The 17125-nt window shown below is 40.2% G+C and overlaps 1 protein-coding gene across 1 annotated transcript in view; it reads right to left on the bottom strand.

Moving 5' to 3' along the window:
* Nucleotides 1-10213, bottom strand: part of WDR47 (WD repeat domain 47) — a 61890-nt gene extending 51677 nt beyond the window's left edge. The window contains exon 1 of the mRNA XM_052636877.1: nucleotides 10019-10213. The gene's annotated coding sequence lies outside the window, so the exon portion shown is untranslated. The remainder of the gene's footprint in view (nucleotides 1-10018) is intronic.
* Nucleotides 10214-17125: the final 6912 nt, after the last annotated feature.

The raw sequence follows: 17125 nt of genomic DNA, 5'->3' as shown, positions 1-17125 counted from the left end.
CACACAGTCATCTAAATATGCCAAAATGAAAAACCTTCATCAAACTCGAATAATATAAAAAATTATTCCAACAGAGGTCCATAGTTCTATCATTTTTCATAGTTTTTCTATTAAACAATGCTAATAGGGTGGGTAAATAAGCTAGAAGTCTACATTAACAACAATCTAATCAAAGTTTTAAATATACCCTTTTAGCTAGAGAGACAAAATTATTAGCTCAACTGTGTAAGATACTGAAATGAATTTAAAGACTACAGTTTTTATTTTAAAAGATCTCTCCACGTCTGGTAAAATATAAGTCCTAACCTTTACTTAATAAACTCCAGTTAATTTTCAAATTATGTTATCCAAATGAACACTGCCATCAAAAAACAAGCAGTATTGAAAATGACAGGAGAGAAGGAAACCTCCAAAGTGAAACAAAAATTTAGATTGAAAGAGCTCTAGCTGTTTGCATCTGTGAGTGCTCAGTTGCTTCTTTGCGACCCTACGGACTGAAGCCCACCAGGCTCCTCTGTCCATGGGATTCTCCAAGCAAAAATACTGGAGCAGGTTGCCATGCCCTCCTCCAGGAGAGCTTCCCAACCTAGGGATCGAACCCACATCTCCTGCACTGCAGGCGTATTCTTTACCACTGAGCCAGCAGGGGAGTCCCTTAGCTGTTTAACTTTTGACTTTAAAACAAACCAGATTTGAAAGTACCTTTGAAAAGCCATATCGAATATGGGGAAGTCTAAATGATTTTTTTTTATTTTACGTCTTTTTGATCTTTTTATTACTCAAAAAAGCTTCATTTTTTAATTTAGCTTTCTGATTCTGGCTTGTGTTTTCAATACTTTCACAACAATTTTTTACTCCTCGATAAGGAAAGTGCATTTAATCCTGTCACAAACACATGTAGCACATATGGAACCACTACATGTTGGTCTATACTTTTTAGACAACTTCATAAGCCTGCAATGCTCTGGGAGACCTGGGTTCGATCCCTGGGTTGGGAAGATCCCCTGGAGAAGGGAATGGCAACCCACTCCAGTATTCTGGCCTGGAGAATTCCACGGACTGCACAGTCCACGGGGTCGCAAAGCGTCACACACGACTTGAGCAACTTTCACTTTGACTTTCATAAGAACTTTAGGTCTCACAGCATGAATTCCTTGGAATTTGGCCTGGGCACACTCCACATGCAGATCCTGGTGCTTTCCCAACCTTCTTGGGATAAAGGTAAATAATTCTATTACCAGAGGTTCAGGACAGCCTGGTTTTCTTACAGGCTGTACTGCAGGATAAAAGACAACGGTATGTCAAATACTGTATCATTCTGAATGCTTTTAGATACCATCCCAGAAGAGGAAGAAGAAACTAGATAAATTTCAATAGCTGCTGCTCAAATTGAAACTGCTTTGCTGCTGAACATAACTTAGTTTTTGGAGCACGACCAAAAGCAAAATTATGGTGCTAATTTAAAGCATAAGAATTTTAGATCTAAAAAGGAAGTATGTGAAAAATTTGTTTTATTCTTTGTTTGTTTGTTTTATTCTTAAATAATATACTTTTTTAGGGACCTCATTGGCAGTCCAGTGGTTAAGATTCTATGCTCTCAATGCAGGGGACATGGGGTCCCTCCTTAGTCGGGGAGCTCCTGCATGCCACACGGGTGTGGCAAAATGTTAATAATACACTGTTTTAGATCACTTGTTTACAACATGGTTCACTGGGTTTGTTTAAGGTCTACTGGATCTCTGCTGAGTTCTCCAGTCTCAGACTTAATACTTTTCCAATCATAAAGTTCACAAATTGTGTCACGGATTTCAAGAGAAACATGGAGGGTTAAGTTTGGTCAGACCAAAGCAAGTAACTTCTTTAGAACTATTCAAAATGTGAATCTTACTGACTAATGAGAAATAATGCCACCACTTGACTATAGAATTATTATTGGACATTAGGCAGAGCTAAGCATAAGAAACTCAAGGTCTCCTCACTCGGAGTCAAAAGTTTTAGGTATTAATCTTGCAAAGATTTTTTTAAAGTTTTAAATAGTTTATTCCTTAAATTATCATAGCAGCTTATGGTAAAAATGCAAATGTTTATTAAGTAAAATTTCAACCTATAAAAACACATGTAAAAAAGATAGGCAGGAAAAAAAAGATAGGCAGAATGTTTTTAAGAGTAATGTTCATAATAAAATTAATTTAAAATTCTAATCACAAATTAATGCTTACCAATTAAGATCAAAGTGAATATTCATATAAATTTATGCAGTATTCTTTATTTACTTGCTTGTTTGTGTGTTTTACCTTATTTGTGGTAAGTGATGCTTTATCTAAAGAACACAATTTCACTTTTAATTATATAATGAAATATAACTATCTCTAGTATAGTTTTCTGTCACACCTGAAGACAAGGTCATCTTTGTAAAATAGATTAAAATTATCCTTTGTTTTTTTTTTTTTTTTTACTCCCACACTTGTTTTCAATGAGAAAAGTAGAACTTAAGATATTTGAGTATGCTTCAAAAACTGAACATACAAAAAAGAGTTTGTCAGTAGGTATACAACTGTATCTATTATACAGGAGAATATTTAGAAACATAAGAAAATGTACTGAGTCACAAAAACTTGAAAACATACTAAAAAAACCACAACTATATAAGCATTAACTATTTAAAGAAGTACAATAGTATGTATACTATATAACTACCCACTTAATTGAGTTTTCCATCCTTAGCTTTTCTACTTCCTTAGCATTTATAAACTTATCATAGAATTAAGTTGGGAGGTACCTTTGTCCACTCTCTTTTTTAGTACAGAATATCTGAGCACATCTCTGACAGATGGCCTGCCAATGTCTACATAAACGCCTCTAATGACAGAAAATTTCTATACCCCACCCAAGGTACGTGTCTCAGTCTCTAAGACAGTCACCAGTGAGACTATTATTGTTTTTACACCCTTTCATAGTCCCTGGCCCTTGAGTGTGGACTGGATTTAGTAACTCACTTGTACCCAAGTGCAGACTGGAAGTGTTGGGGTGTCACTTCCAAGATTTATAAAGAGATGGTAACTTCCATTCCAAGAGCAGGTGTGTGCCCTCTCTCAAACTGCTCTCTCTGGGGGAAGTCAGCTGCCACGTCATGAGGAAACCTGGTAGAAAGATCCAAGTAACAAAGAACTGAAGAAAGTCTTCAGTCAGCAGTCTGTGAAGAGTGGAAGCCCTCAGTCCAACAAGGAACAGAGGTCCGAGTCACTGAGCCTAGAAGGAGACCATTCTCCACTCTAGCTTTCAGGTGAGACCATAGCTCTAGAGAAGCTTAACTGCAGCCTCAAGACAGACCTAAGCTCAGAGGCTCCCAGCTGGCATGGCCCAGACTCCTGACCTCCAGAAACAGTAAAGTGAATATTTGTTGTTTTAAGCCTCTTAGTTGGGGGTAATTTGTTACACAGCAATACATAATGCAGAATTCCTGCAATTTTTCACAAGTATAAAAAGGCATTTTATTTTGTTTTCCAATATTGCATTGAAATCTGCTTTCATCTAGGTATGTCTTTAGGGTCAGCACAATAAAAATTTGTTATGTTAAAAATTTACACATTTGAGTCTGTCAATCATTGTGTCTATTTCTCTACTTCCTTCAACCAATCTTTATATAACTTCCAGATTCCCTACAATACTAGTCATTCTCCTCTGAACAATTGTTAACCTCACTTTAAAGCACCTGAAACAGAACACAATACTCCCTCCAGTTGTGGTCTGGTCAACAACTGTACACAATGAAATTAACAATTCCCATAATGTGGGTACTATACAATGAGCACAAGACACCTAAAGTTGCTTTACATCATCTATTTGTGAGATACTGTTTTTTGGTACTTCCCAGAATTTCATTTCAAAAGCTTTTCCTAAAGTTAGAAAGAAAACCAACCCAATTCTATTTCCAAGCTCTCAAAATAATATTTTTTAAAAAGCAAAATTTGGAAAAATGTTCAAACAACATATATAGCAAGGGGTTAATATCCAAAATATGCAGAGAACTCATAAAACATCAAAAAATGAACAACCCGATTAAAAAATGGGCAAAAGATTCAAACATTTTTTCCAAAGACATACAGACTGCAATGAAAAGATGCTCAACTAATCATCAGGGAAATACTAATAATCAAAACCAGTGACATCCTCACACACGTCAGAATGGCTGTTATTGAAAAAGACAACAAATAACTGTTGGCAAGGATACGGAAAACACAGAACCCTCGTGAACTGCAGGTGGGAATGTAAACTGGTACAGACACTATGGAAAACAGTAAACAGATTCCTCAAAAAATTAAAAAATAGAACTACCACAGGACCCAGCAATTCCACTCCTGGATATTTATCTGAAAAAAAATGAAGACACTAGTTAGAAAATATATAAGAACCCCTATGTTCATTGCTGCATTATTTACAAAAATAAGATACAAAAGCAACCTAAGTACACACTAATAGATGAATGGAGAAAGATGTGGTATACACACATATGCACAATAGAATACCACTCAGCCAAAAAAATGAATGAAAGGTTTCCCTGGTGGTCCAATGGTTAAGAATCCATCTGTCAATACAGGGGTCACGGGTTCTATCCCCGGTCAGGGAAGATTCCACATGCCATGGAACAACTAAGCCCACAAGCCACAACTACTGAGCCAAAGCACCACAACTACTGAGGACCCTGCACTAAAGCCTGTGTTCTGCAACAAAAGAAGCCACTGCAAGGAGAAGCCCATGAACCACATGAAGACTAGCTCCCACTTGCCACAACGAGAGAAAGCCCTTGAGCAGCAACAAACACCCAGCACAGCCAAATATAAAATAAATAAATCTTAAAAAAAAAAAAAAGACGAATGAAATCTTGCCATGTATTATGCTAAGTGAAATAAGTTAGAGAAAAGTAAATACTGAATGATTTCACTTATATGTGAAACCTAAAAAACAAAACAGAAACAGTTAAACATACAGAGAACAAACAGGTGGTTGCCAGAGAGGAAAGGTGTAAGGGGAGGAAGAGACAGGTGAGGAAAATTAAGAACAAATTTCCAGTTTCAAAATAAATGAGTCATGGATATGAAATGTACAGTGTGGGGACTAAGACAATAACTATTAACATGTGATGTCTCTATAGAGTGACATATTGTGACTAGACTTATCATGGTGATCATTTTGAAATGTATAGAAATATCAAATTGCTATGTTATATAACAGGAACTTACATAGTCTTCAAAAATTATACTTCAAACTCTTAGAAAAAGAGACCAGATTTGTGGTTATCAGGGGTAAGGAGGAGGAGAAAGGAGAACTGGATGAAGGCCATCAAAAGGTAAAAACTTCCAGTTAAAAGATAACAAGTACTAGGAATGTAATGTACTACATGATAAAAATAATTAACACTGGTGTATATTAAACAGGGGGCTTCCCTGATGGCTCAAATGGTAATGAATCTGCCTCCAATGCAGGAGACCTGGGTTTGATCCCTGGGAAATCCCATGGACAGAGGAGGCTGGTGGGCTAGATAGTTCATGCATTCACAAAGAGTCGGACACAACTTAGCAACTAAACAACAACAATATTATACAGGAAAGTTGTTGAGAGTAAATCCTAAGAGTTCTCATCACAAGGGAAAATATTTTTTCCTATTTTTAAAATTTTTTATCTATATGAAATGATGGAAGTTCACTAAACTTATGATAATTATTTCATAATGTATGCAAGTCAAATTATTATGTACACCTTAAATTTATCCAGTGCTGTTTGTCAATGATATCTCAATAAAACTGGAAGCGAAGAAAGGAAAAATATTAAATCAAAATGGACATTAAGGCACCAATTTTAGCTCAGTTCTATAAAGCTTTCTCAAAGATTTTTATATAAGTTCCATTTTCTTTTTCAATAGGTTTCACAAAACTTGGCACTTAGTCATAGAATTTCATTCATTTCTCGAATGAGTTATTTAAATTCATTATTTAAATCAAATGCATCAACTAAAAATAGTGTAAAAATTTTATGCCATTTTTCATGTAGTACTTTTTCTCTAAAATAGTGCTGACTTGTAAAATGAGATCAACTTCCTAACAGAGTGACGTGAATGTGACTGGTGCAATGTAAATTTCTCCCCCTTTAGAACTCATAAAGTAAGGACACTGTCCTCAGACAATGTGTCAAAAGGGGTGCTAATAACTGCTGTGGAAGAGCTGTGTGTTACATGTGTTAGTCGCTCAGTCCTGCCTGACTCTGTGACCCCATGGTCTGTAGCCTGCCAGGCTCCTCTGTCCATGGAATTTTTCAGCCAAGAACATTGGAGTGGGTTGCCATTCCCTTCTCCAGGGGATCTTCTGGAAAATTTTCTGGAAGAGCTACTGTGCTGTGAATAAAATATAAAAATTTAATCTGGAAAAAGTTTACCTTGTTTTTTAAAAAAAAAGCTAGGTGTAATTTTAAAACACTGGGAATCCTGACTAGATCAACTATGTTAAAGATGACACATGGAGAGACTCCTACTTGTAGAAACATGTTTGAAGTACTCATTTAAAAATACTTGTGTACATGTGCTAGCATCATGCTGCATCCCTGAGTTACAATGATTGAGTTACTACAGTGAACAAGAAGAAAAAACACAGAAAAGGGCTTATAAAGGAGGGCGTGGTGTTTTGTAACGGTATCTTTTTACTCAAACAAAAACAAATTCAAAAGAAAAAGAAAAATCAGTTGAAATATGTAAGTTTTGGCTATTCAATGCAATGGTCTCAAAATTAAATGGAAAAAGTATTCTTAGACAAGGGTCAGCAATGGATTTAACCTGAAGACATGGATTAAAGTCTTCTGTACAAAAACATTATACATAAAATATAAAGTAAAGAGTAACATAAGAAATGACAAATAAAATTTCATGGAAGTTCAGAGGAATACTGAGGTATCTTGCTAAGAATGTGTCTGAAGGAGTGTTAACACCCTAACATGCAGAGATGGGAAGGGAAAAACATGCTAACATTTACTGTGCAGCCACTATGTCAGGTCCTGTGCTAAACACTCCCATAGATCATCTATATTAATTCTCACAACTTTCTAACTTCATTTTACCTAAGATTACACTAATACTCTGAGATGTTAGTTACTTGTCTCAGCTTACACTGCAAAAAGTGCAGAAGCAAGAATGGGACAACTGGATCTAAAATCCTGTGACCTTTCCATTATAACCTTCAGGCCTGTATAGGGGTGAAAACAAGAGAGGATAGTTAGGATTCAAGTAATTTGGAGCCGAATGTCAAAGCTTCAGAAAGTGAACTCAACTTATTTCCTGTCCTATCAAGTAATTTCTCATTCATTAGCTGAGTAAAGTGAGTGAAGTCGCTCAGTCGTGTCCGACTCTTTGCGACTCCATGGACTGTAGCCTACCAGGCTCCTCTGTCCATGGGATTTCCCAGGCAATAGTACTGGAGTGGATTGCCATTTCCTTCTCCAGGCCATCTTCCCCACCCAGGGATCGAACTCGGGTCTCCCACATTGTAGACAGACGCTTAACCATCTGAGCTACCAGGACTAAGGCAATTCTTCTAAAACTTTTCTCTAAAACGACAAAAGAAACTGAACCCATCCCCACAGAGCCTATAGACACATAATTTCTTTGAATTTTACCTTAGAAATTAGTGTCAATATTACATTCTCCATGTATCTTGTTTAATATTAAAAAAAAATTTTTAATCCAAGTCATCAAGGGAAATTGATGACAATTCCATAAATGTGTGTCATATTCTGTGGCCACAAATTTACTTCTTGGCACATTTCAGCTTATCTTGAATACTCCTATTTGAAAACCAGAGGTCAGAGGGGATAAAGTACGCTATTTCTTGATCAAGAATCAATGATGTACACTAAGAATTATTTAATACCAAATGAAACTCAAGTAAGAATTATTGGCCATAGCCTTATTTTCTAAACTATGAAAACGTCCTACTGAAACCAGGAAAGCAATCCTGACCCACAAACAGAAAGAACACACCCTTTCGCCATGTCACCACAGTAATAAAGAACCTCTGCCAAGGAGTAAAGATGTATTTTAATAGTTTCTTATAAGCCTCTTTAGGCCATTGTAAGAAATAAGGTCTTGGACCTAATAAATAGATCATTCAGGAATTTTTAATTATCCTGTCAACCCTCCATTCTATTAAAAGGTAATCAACAGATGTTTTAAATTTTGTTTCCAAAGTGCTTTCAAATACTTTATTTTGTTCAGCTTCACAGCTCATTCCCAGACTAAAACAAAAGCAGGTATTATCATTTGGAAATTAGACTAGTCGGGTAAGCAGATCTTCCAAGATTACAATCAGTAGCAGAGGGAAACTTAAATCCAGGCAATATGACTTTCAGCTTACTAAGCTACTAAGGAAAACCGCATCTTTTCACACTTATTTTGAAGTGTTTCTCAAACTGCAGCATATGTCAAGCATATCAAACGCTATTTAGTAAGTAATTGATAACGGGGCTTCACAAACAGAAAAACTGAACACATTATGTAACTAGGAATGGATAGCACCCTGCTCTCTTATGATATAATCCTAGTACTGGCTTCAAAAAGAAAAAAAGACAATTAGGAAGTGGGAAAGTGGGTGGAAAACAGATTAAAATTCCTTCACAAAAAACTGCTTATTTATAATGGCGTCAAATTCAAGCGTGTGTGTGTGTGTGTGTGTGTGTGTGTGTGTGTGTGTGTGTGTTTTCCCCTAACAATACATTATTATGGCTTAATTGGCTGGTCACTATGATAATTTTTCCTTCCTATGTAGAAGCAATCATTCCACTAAAACCTAAGGTAAAATTGTTCATTACATTTTCCTTCTAAATGAGACCCAGGAATACGCTATATAAAGGAAAATAGGCTCTTAGGCGGTTCTCCATTCTATTACAGTAAAATTTCAAGGCAACACATGCCAACCCTGGAGACAAAAAAATCTACTTGGATTTACTGTGGGAAAAAAATATTTACAGCATATTCAAGCCTTACATGTTAATCTCTGTGCCATTAACTTCTTGAAGAACTCTAAGTCACCAACAAGGGTAGGGAAGTAAGTGTTAGGATCACAACCTATGAATCTGGGTGGAACAAAGACTTCTCCTCTCATTATGCAGAGAGAACCAAGTTGCCAAAAATGCTCTCCTCAGATACCATGCGTGGTTACTAACTGCACGTCTGGGTACAGAAAGGGGCAAAAAAATCAAATGCTGGTCAAATGCCTCCCCTGTTTTCCCCTGCCCCTTTTCGGCCAAGGCCTCGCTCCAGAGCTGGAGCCCCAATCTCTTTTCTCCCCAACATAAGCAAGCGGCTTAACCCCATGAGTTCTACAAGCTCCCGTTCTCCTCTCCCACGCAGGCGCCCCCGGGGCTCCGGTCCAACCCCAGCTCCAAATCTAGTCGCGGCCCCTCTCCCCGACTCCACCCAGACCCCCAAAGGCCTGCAGCCACTGACCACTGACGTCAGGAAGGCCCAACCCGGCCCTCGCGGGGCTGCCCCAGCCCCGCAGCGCCCTCCCCTCCTCCGGGCCAAGGCGTGCCCAGAAAGGGACGGGAGCGCGCCCCTCGGCTGTCGCTCGGGCTTGGCAGAGGGGCGAGGAAGAAAGAATCAGCGTTGTCAGCTGCCCTCCCGCTCCACAGCAGCAGCGAGGTGGGCACCCGCCGTGCTTAAAGACGGACAGTGCCAGGGCGAGGGGCGTCGCTCGGTCGGCAAAGCCGGACTGGCAGCGAGGCAAAGGTGTGGTTCAGGAGCGGCGGCTTCCAGTCGCGGCCTGGCCCCCAGCCGGCGGCGCCGGGGCCTCACCCACGACCCCAGTCCCCACCCAGTCAGCACCCCAGCCTACCCAAGACCCTTCTCCCGTGCCAGGGTCGCCGCCCTTGGGGGCGCCAGGGTCGCCGCCCGGTCAGGTGGTGACCGGCGGCGACGGGTAACCATGACAACCCGAGGCGCAGCCCGACCCCGCCTCCGCCTCCAGGAGTCGCTCACCTGAGGGCTCCGGGTCGAGCCCGGAGAAACCACGGAGGAGAAAGCGGCTGGGAGGCCAGAGGACGGGGCCCCGAAAAGGCGGGTTCTGGGCTGGAGAGGGAGCGCGAGGGCGGCGGTCTGGGCTCGCGTCGGTCCTGCCTCCTGCCCCCAGCGCGTCAATCCATCAGCCCGTCAGTCCGTCCTTCCTCGCGTCTGCCCCTCCCGAAGCCGGCTACCGCTCGGCTCAGCCTCTCGCACACTGCGGTTGTCAAGCGGCGCCGGAGCCAAGCACCAGCCCCGAGCCGCAGCCAATCGGCGCGCTTCCCCGAGGCGCCTCAGGACCCCGCCGAGCGGGGCGGCCAGGCAGGTGCCTGCGCCGAAGGGAGAGTAGGCTGGGCGGGGCGGGCCCCACCCCGGGGCGCGGTGGGGACAGGCCTGGTGGACCGGCTCCCTGCTAGCGCTCAAAGGAGCAGCTGGCCTCGGAGGAAGACTCGGCGCGGCGACTGCGTGAGAGACCGGCAGCTGGGACGCAGACCCTTTGGCGGCCGGTGACCCCGCGTACCGAAGAGGGCGGAGGGGGTTGTCGCCTCCGGATGAGTCGTCTGCGCATTAGACGTGACTCAAGACTCCTCCCTGATGGTCTATTAATAAAGGATAACGAAGTAAACCTCGCCACCTTCTCTTCGCTCTTCACTCTCACGTCCCACTTACTTCCTGAAAATTCCAGCAGTCTAATTACCCCCTTCTTGATGCTTAAAGCATTTTTGTTATTTAACACAACACATTCACTGTTTTCCATTACCCATTTTGGTAGTAAGCCCCACTACCTCACTATTTTCCACCCTATCAGCAGCATTCCACAAATATATCTGATACTTAACCAAGCTGAATTAAGCATTCAGGGGTATAATCACGTAGAACTCAGGAAAGAATACCGAGCACAAACTCGTAAGAACTTAGTCCTCAGAAAGGCTAAAAAAGTAAGCTGGGTCTCCCAAAGTGAGGAAAATGTGAGAAAAGGGGCTGGTAATAACATCAGAAACATTTCTGGAAAGGAAGAATTTGAGCCAGTTCAAGATAAAAGGAGTGATAGCTTGAGGAAAAGTTGCGAGGAAAAATATTTACAAATTGATAGAAAACAATTTAAGCACAAACGCTTAACTGCAAACTTCAATTGCCTAGCCTTGATTAACTCTTGGAAGAAAGTCTTCATTAAGAACCCTCTCAATGATAAGTGACAGAAAAATAAATGTAAACACAAGTTAGTGTTACCCTAACTTGTTAGGATCTTGATGGCATCAGGGACTCAACGGACATGAGTTTGAGCAAACTGGGAGATGGTGAAGGACATGGAAGCCTGGTGTGCTGCACTCCCTGGGGTCCTAAAGGGTTCGACTTACCTACTAAACAACAAAGGGTCTCGATGTTAAATACAATAGCAACAACAACTTTGCAGAATGTATAAAATGAAAAAGTGGTTAAATAGATCTTGGAAATAGTCTGTTGACTATTTTACCAGTATAGTTTACCTGGCAACCAGCTTCTCAACCGTAACTCTTAAAGAACAGCATCATTTAAAACTTCATCTAAATCTCAAAAGAATTACAAATCAAGAACACTCTGTAAAACATCTTACCACCTATTAGCAGCTGAGTGGTATTTTAAAAAAAAAAAGGGAATAACCTGAACTTCTGGCACTAGATAGGTTTGGTATTCATCAAGTAAAAACCAAAATGTCCTGTTTTTGTTCTCATTTAAGCCTCACCATCTCCCTTAAAGTGCCTGTTAATTACTACCATTTTAGAGATTAAGGGAAATAACTCACCCAAGGTCATCTAACAACTGATAGGTAGCAGAGCCAAGATTCTAACTATTCTGAATCTTAAAACCTTTATCTACTTTTACTCCACCATGTAATAACTGGGAATTTTAGCTTGAAGAAAATGGACTTTATTTTGACAAGGTAGAGGGAATTAATGTTTATATCCCCCATGCCCTAGGACATAGTGTTATTTGCATCTAAGTTTCTAGTTAAGAGTAGTCAAAATTATTGAAAGCAGTATACAACCATTGTACTTTCAGAAAAGGGGGGTAGGGAGAGGGAAAGAACCAGGCACTGAAATACAAGACATCTGGCACATTTTATTACTTCTACACTGATAAACGCATTGACTATACATTTGCTTCCTAATGTAACATCAAGTTTTACACTACAACCTTAATAGAGGTTAGCCTAAGATACCACATTTCCTTCTACACTCAGCCACCCTGATTAAGATTAGATCTTCTTGTCTTTCACTCTAGTTGCTGAAAAGCAGAGAATTACTCAGAAAGGACAAGGGTTTCTTAGATGAAAGGCTGTCCTTAGTTGGAAAGGTACTGCCTCAATCATTCACCAAATATTTACAGTACCTTCTCTGGATCAGCAACTAGGCTAAGCATCATTTGAAAATGCAGGTTCTAACTTGACAGAATGATTCAAGATGTCTTGTGACTCAAATAACACAATAGGCTAAGGTGGACTCCTTTTAATCTGATTCTCAAATCTCATTTCCAAAAGGGGGGGAATAAAGGTTTTTAGTTTTTCCTCAAAAGTAGGAAGGAAGCTGAGTACAAACCTAAGAAATCTTGCCTTCAGCTAGACAGGGAATATCAGTGGGTGTAAGGGAATTTGTTTTAAAAGTTCCACTCTCGTTAGAATGCACACTCATGCAGACACACGTCAGAGCTGTGTGCTTTAGAGCTAGCAGTGGCTCTAGGAGAACAGAGTAACACCATGGCTGCCTCTTCCAACAGGTCAAAGATTATGAAGGAAGAATACTGTATCTACCAGAGTTCCTCTCCACACTCCCAAATAAAAGCTTAAATTGTATGTGGATGGCTGAACCTCGTAAAAAACCTAATTGCTACAACATAAAAAATAAAGGCAAATTAAGAAATAAATAAATTTTAAAAAACAACAACAAAAAAGAAAGAGGCAGAAAAAGGAAAAAACAAAAGAATACATGAAGCAAGGATGTAAAGTAAGTAAGTAAATATCTGAAAGTTATATTGGAAACAAAAATAAATTTAAAAACTTGTTTTGGAAAGAAAATAATTTAAATTAATAGTTCAACATTTTTTAAAAACTAGAAACTGTATGTAAGGAAATGTTAATAATATGTTGGTAAGGGAGAAGTTGTTCAGTCGTGTCTGACTTTTTGCGACCCCATGGACTGTAGCTTACCAGGTTCCTCCATCCATGGGATTTTCCGGACAAGAGTACTGGAGTGGGTTGCCATTTCCTTCTCCAGGGGAACTTCCCAACCCAGGGATCAAACCCGGGTCTCCAGCATTGCAGGCAAACACTTTACCCATGAAGCAGGGCAAAGACTAATAAGAGTTTTGCCAAGAAAATGCACTGGTCATAGAAAACACCCTCTTCCAACAACACAAGAGAAGACTCTACACATGGACATCACCAGATGGTCAACACCAAAATCAGATTGATTATATTCCTTGCAGCCAAAGATGGAGAAGCTTTATACAGTCAACAAAAACAAGACCAGGAGCTGATCACCTGGCTCAGATCATGAACTCCTTATTGCCAAATTCAGACTTAAATTGAAGAAAGTAGGGAAAACCACTAGACCATTCAGGTATGACCTAAATCAAATCCCTTATGATTATACAGTGGAAGTGAGAAATAGATTTAAGGGACTAGATCTGACAGAGTGCCTGATGAACTACGTAATGAGGTTCGTGACATTGTACACGAGACTGGGGTCAAGACCATCCCCACGGAAAAAAAATGCAAAAAAGCAAAATGGCTGTCTGGGGAGGCCTTACAAATAGCTGTGAAAAGAAGAGAACCGAAAAGCAAAGGAGAAAAGGAAAGATATAAGCATCTGAATGCAGAGTTCCAAAGAATAGCAAGAGATAAGAAAGCCTTCTTCAGTGATCAATGCAAAGAAATAGAGGAAAACAACAGAATGGGAAAGACTAGAGATCTCTTCGAGAAAATTAGAGACACCAAGGGAACATTTCATGCAAAGTTGGGCTCGATAAAGGACAGAAATGGTATGGACCTAACAGAAGCAGAAGATATTAAGAAGAGGTGGCAAGAATACACAGAAGAACTGTACAAAAAAGATCTTCACGACCCAGATAATCACGATGGTGTGATCACTCACCTAGAGCCAGACATCCTGGAATGTGAAGTCAAGTGGGCCTTAGAAAGCATCACTACGAATAAAGCTAGTGGAGGTGATGGAATTCCAGTGGAGCTATTTCAAATCCTGAAAGATGATGCTGTGAAAGTGCTGCACTCAATATGCCAGCACATTTGGGAAACTCAGCAGTGGCCACAGGAATGGAAAAGGTCAGTTTTCATTCCAATCCCAAAGAAAGGCAATCCAAAAGAATGCTAAAACTACCACACAATTGCACTCATCTCACATGCTAGTAAAGCAATGCTCAAAATTCTCCAAGCCAGGCTTCAGCAATACGTGAATCAACTCCCTGATGTTCAAGCTGGTTTTAGAAAAGGCAGAGGAAGCAGAGATCAAATTGCCAACATCCGCTGGATCATGGAAAAAGCAAGAGTTCCAGAAAAACATCTATTTCTGCTTTATTGACTATGCCAAACCCTTTGACTGTGTGGATCACAACAAACTGGAAAATTCTGAAAGAGATGTGAATACCAGACCACCTAACCTGCCTCTTGAGAAATCTGTATGCAGGCCAGGAAGCAACAGTTAGAACTGGACATGGAACAACAGGCTGGTTCCAAATAGGAAAAGGAGTACGTCAAGGCTGTATATTGTCACCCTGCTTATTTAACTTACATGCAGAGTACATCATGAGAAATGCTTGACTGGAAGAAACACAAGCTGGAATCAAGATTGCTGGGAGAAATATCAATAACCTCAGATATGCAGATGACACTACCCTTATGACAGAAAGTGAAGAGGAACTAAAAAGCCTCTTGATGAAAGTGAAAGAGGAGAGTTAAAAAGTTGGCTTAAAGCTCAACATTCAGAAAACAAAGATCATGGCATCTGGTCCCATCACTTCTTGGGAAATAGATGGGGAAACAGTGGAAACAGTGTCAGACTTTATTTTTTGGGGCTCCAAAATCACTGCAGATGGTGATTGCAGCCATGAAACTAAAAGACGCTTGCTCCTTGGAAGGAAAGTTATGACCAACCTAGACAGCTATTCAAAAGCAGAGACATTACTTTGCCAACAAAGGTCTGTCTAGTCAAGGCTATGGTTTTTCAAGTGGTCATGTAGGGATGTGAGAGTTGGACTGGGAAGAAAGCTGAGTGCCGAAGAACTGATGCTTTTGAACTGTGGTGTTGGAGAAGACTCCTGAGAGTCCCTTGGACTGCAAGCAGATCCAACCAGTCCATTCTAAGGGAGATCAGCCCTGGGTGTTCTTTGGAAGGAGTGATGCTGAAGCTAAAACTCCAGTACTTTGGCCACCTCATGCGAAGAGTTGACTCATTGGAAAAGACCCTGAGGCTGGGAGGAATTTGGGGCAGGAGGAAAAGGGGACGACAGAGGATGAGAGGCTGGCTGGATGGCATCATGGACTCGATGGACGTGAGTCTGAGTGAACTCTGGGAGTTGGTGATGGACAGGGAGGCCTGGTGTGCTGCAATTCATGGGGTCTCAAAGAGTCGGACACTACTGAGCAACTGAATTGAACTGAACTGAATAAGCTTGAGACCATGTTTAGAAGAACTTGCTATAAAAACTGAAGAAAAGCATAGTCACCAAAATCTATGTAGGTATCTTATTATAAGTTCATGTGTCCCCCAAATACTTACAAAAACCCAAGTTCAGAAAAATTAAGTATAGTAGTAATATTTTTTTAGAGTTTGGTCCATATCTAATCAGGCTCTTTTCTAACAAATTTTTATTTATCTAAAATGGCCACACAAAGGTAAATGACAAAATGAATTCTCTTTTAGCTATTGTTCTTATTTTAAATAATACACCCAACAATTTTCTAACAGTTTACCAGGCTTTCTGTGTTAAGTATAATAAAGCATGTGCAAAGACTCAGTTCTACAAATAACATATGAATCTGGATTATATACAAAAGTTCAAATTGAAACTCTGATCAATCTACTGATAACATAAAAAGTATGCTCCTGACTTTATTTCTATAACTTTAGAATCCCATTTATCCAGATACCATAAAGCAAAATGGTATCTGTGCTATGCCTCAAGTATAATAGGTACCTAATTAATAACTTGTCTGACACATCAAAATGTTTTCTTTGATCCAACCCATAACCTAAGTCTGACTAGCTCATGTAGCCATCACCAGGACCCAGGAAAAGCAGAAGCCTCAGCAACACACTTAAACATCTTGATCACTAGTCATCCATCCTCAGTCTCTATTTGTGGTAAGAAGGGAAGCGTAGAGATCCTAAGAAAATCAGGCCTAGAGAACTGGGAATGTTCTGGACTCAGGTGGGGCTCTTGAAAAAGTACTGTCAGGCACAATGCTCAGTGTTGTCAATTCTAACGGGCAACTATGAAGCTTCCCTGAAGAATTTAAAAATAAAATTGCCCTCTTTGAACTCTCTCTAAGATGAACATTTAAACTACTTAGAGTAGAAACACAAAGTCACCTTAAAGCTGACAAGCAGATAATGCCTGGATGGGTATTGTCAATGGAAGTGAAAACTCAAACACAAGTTTCCAGTGTCAGTAACAAGGCAGTCTTCTTTTTTAAGATTTTTTTTTTGGGGGGGGGACCATTTTTAAAGTCTTTATTGAATTCGTTACAATATTGTTTTATGTTTTGGTTTTTGGCTGGGAGGCAGGTCAGATTTCAGCTCCCCAACCAGGGTTTGAACGCACTGCATTGGAATGCATAGTCTTAACCACTGGAAAACCAGGCAAGTCCCACAAGGCAGTCTTGAAGGTAGATCCCAGGCAACATACGCCCTCTGTATTGCTTCAAGCCCTGGGGAGCCATTTTTCCTTGTTTCTGTATCAGCCCTAACCTTATCTTACCAGATGCTCTAGGTAAAGCATTCATGTAACTCCCCAAATTCTGGTTCACCCTCATAATTAATGTTTCTGTGTCCCACTGCCTAGAGAAGGGAAGAATTTGTTGGGCACACAATG

Source organism: Budorcas taxicolor, chromosome 3 (assembly GCF_023091745.1).
Source record: "Budorcas taxicolor isolate Tak-1 chromosome 3, Takin1.1, whole genome shotgun sequence".
NCBI classification, from domain to species: domain Eukaryota; kingdom Metazoa; phylum Chordata; class Mammalia; order Artiodactyla; family Bovidae; genus Budorcas; species Budorcas taxicolor.
Note: the sequence above shows the minus strand (reverse complement) of the source record. Positions and strands in the feature narration are given on the sequence as shown.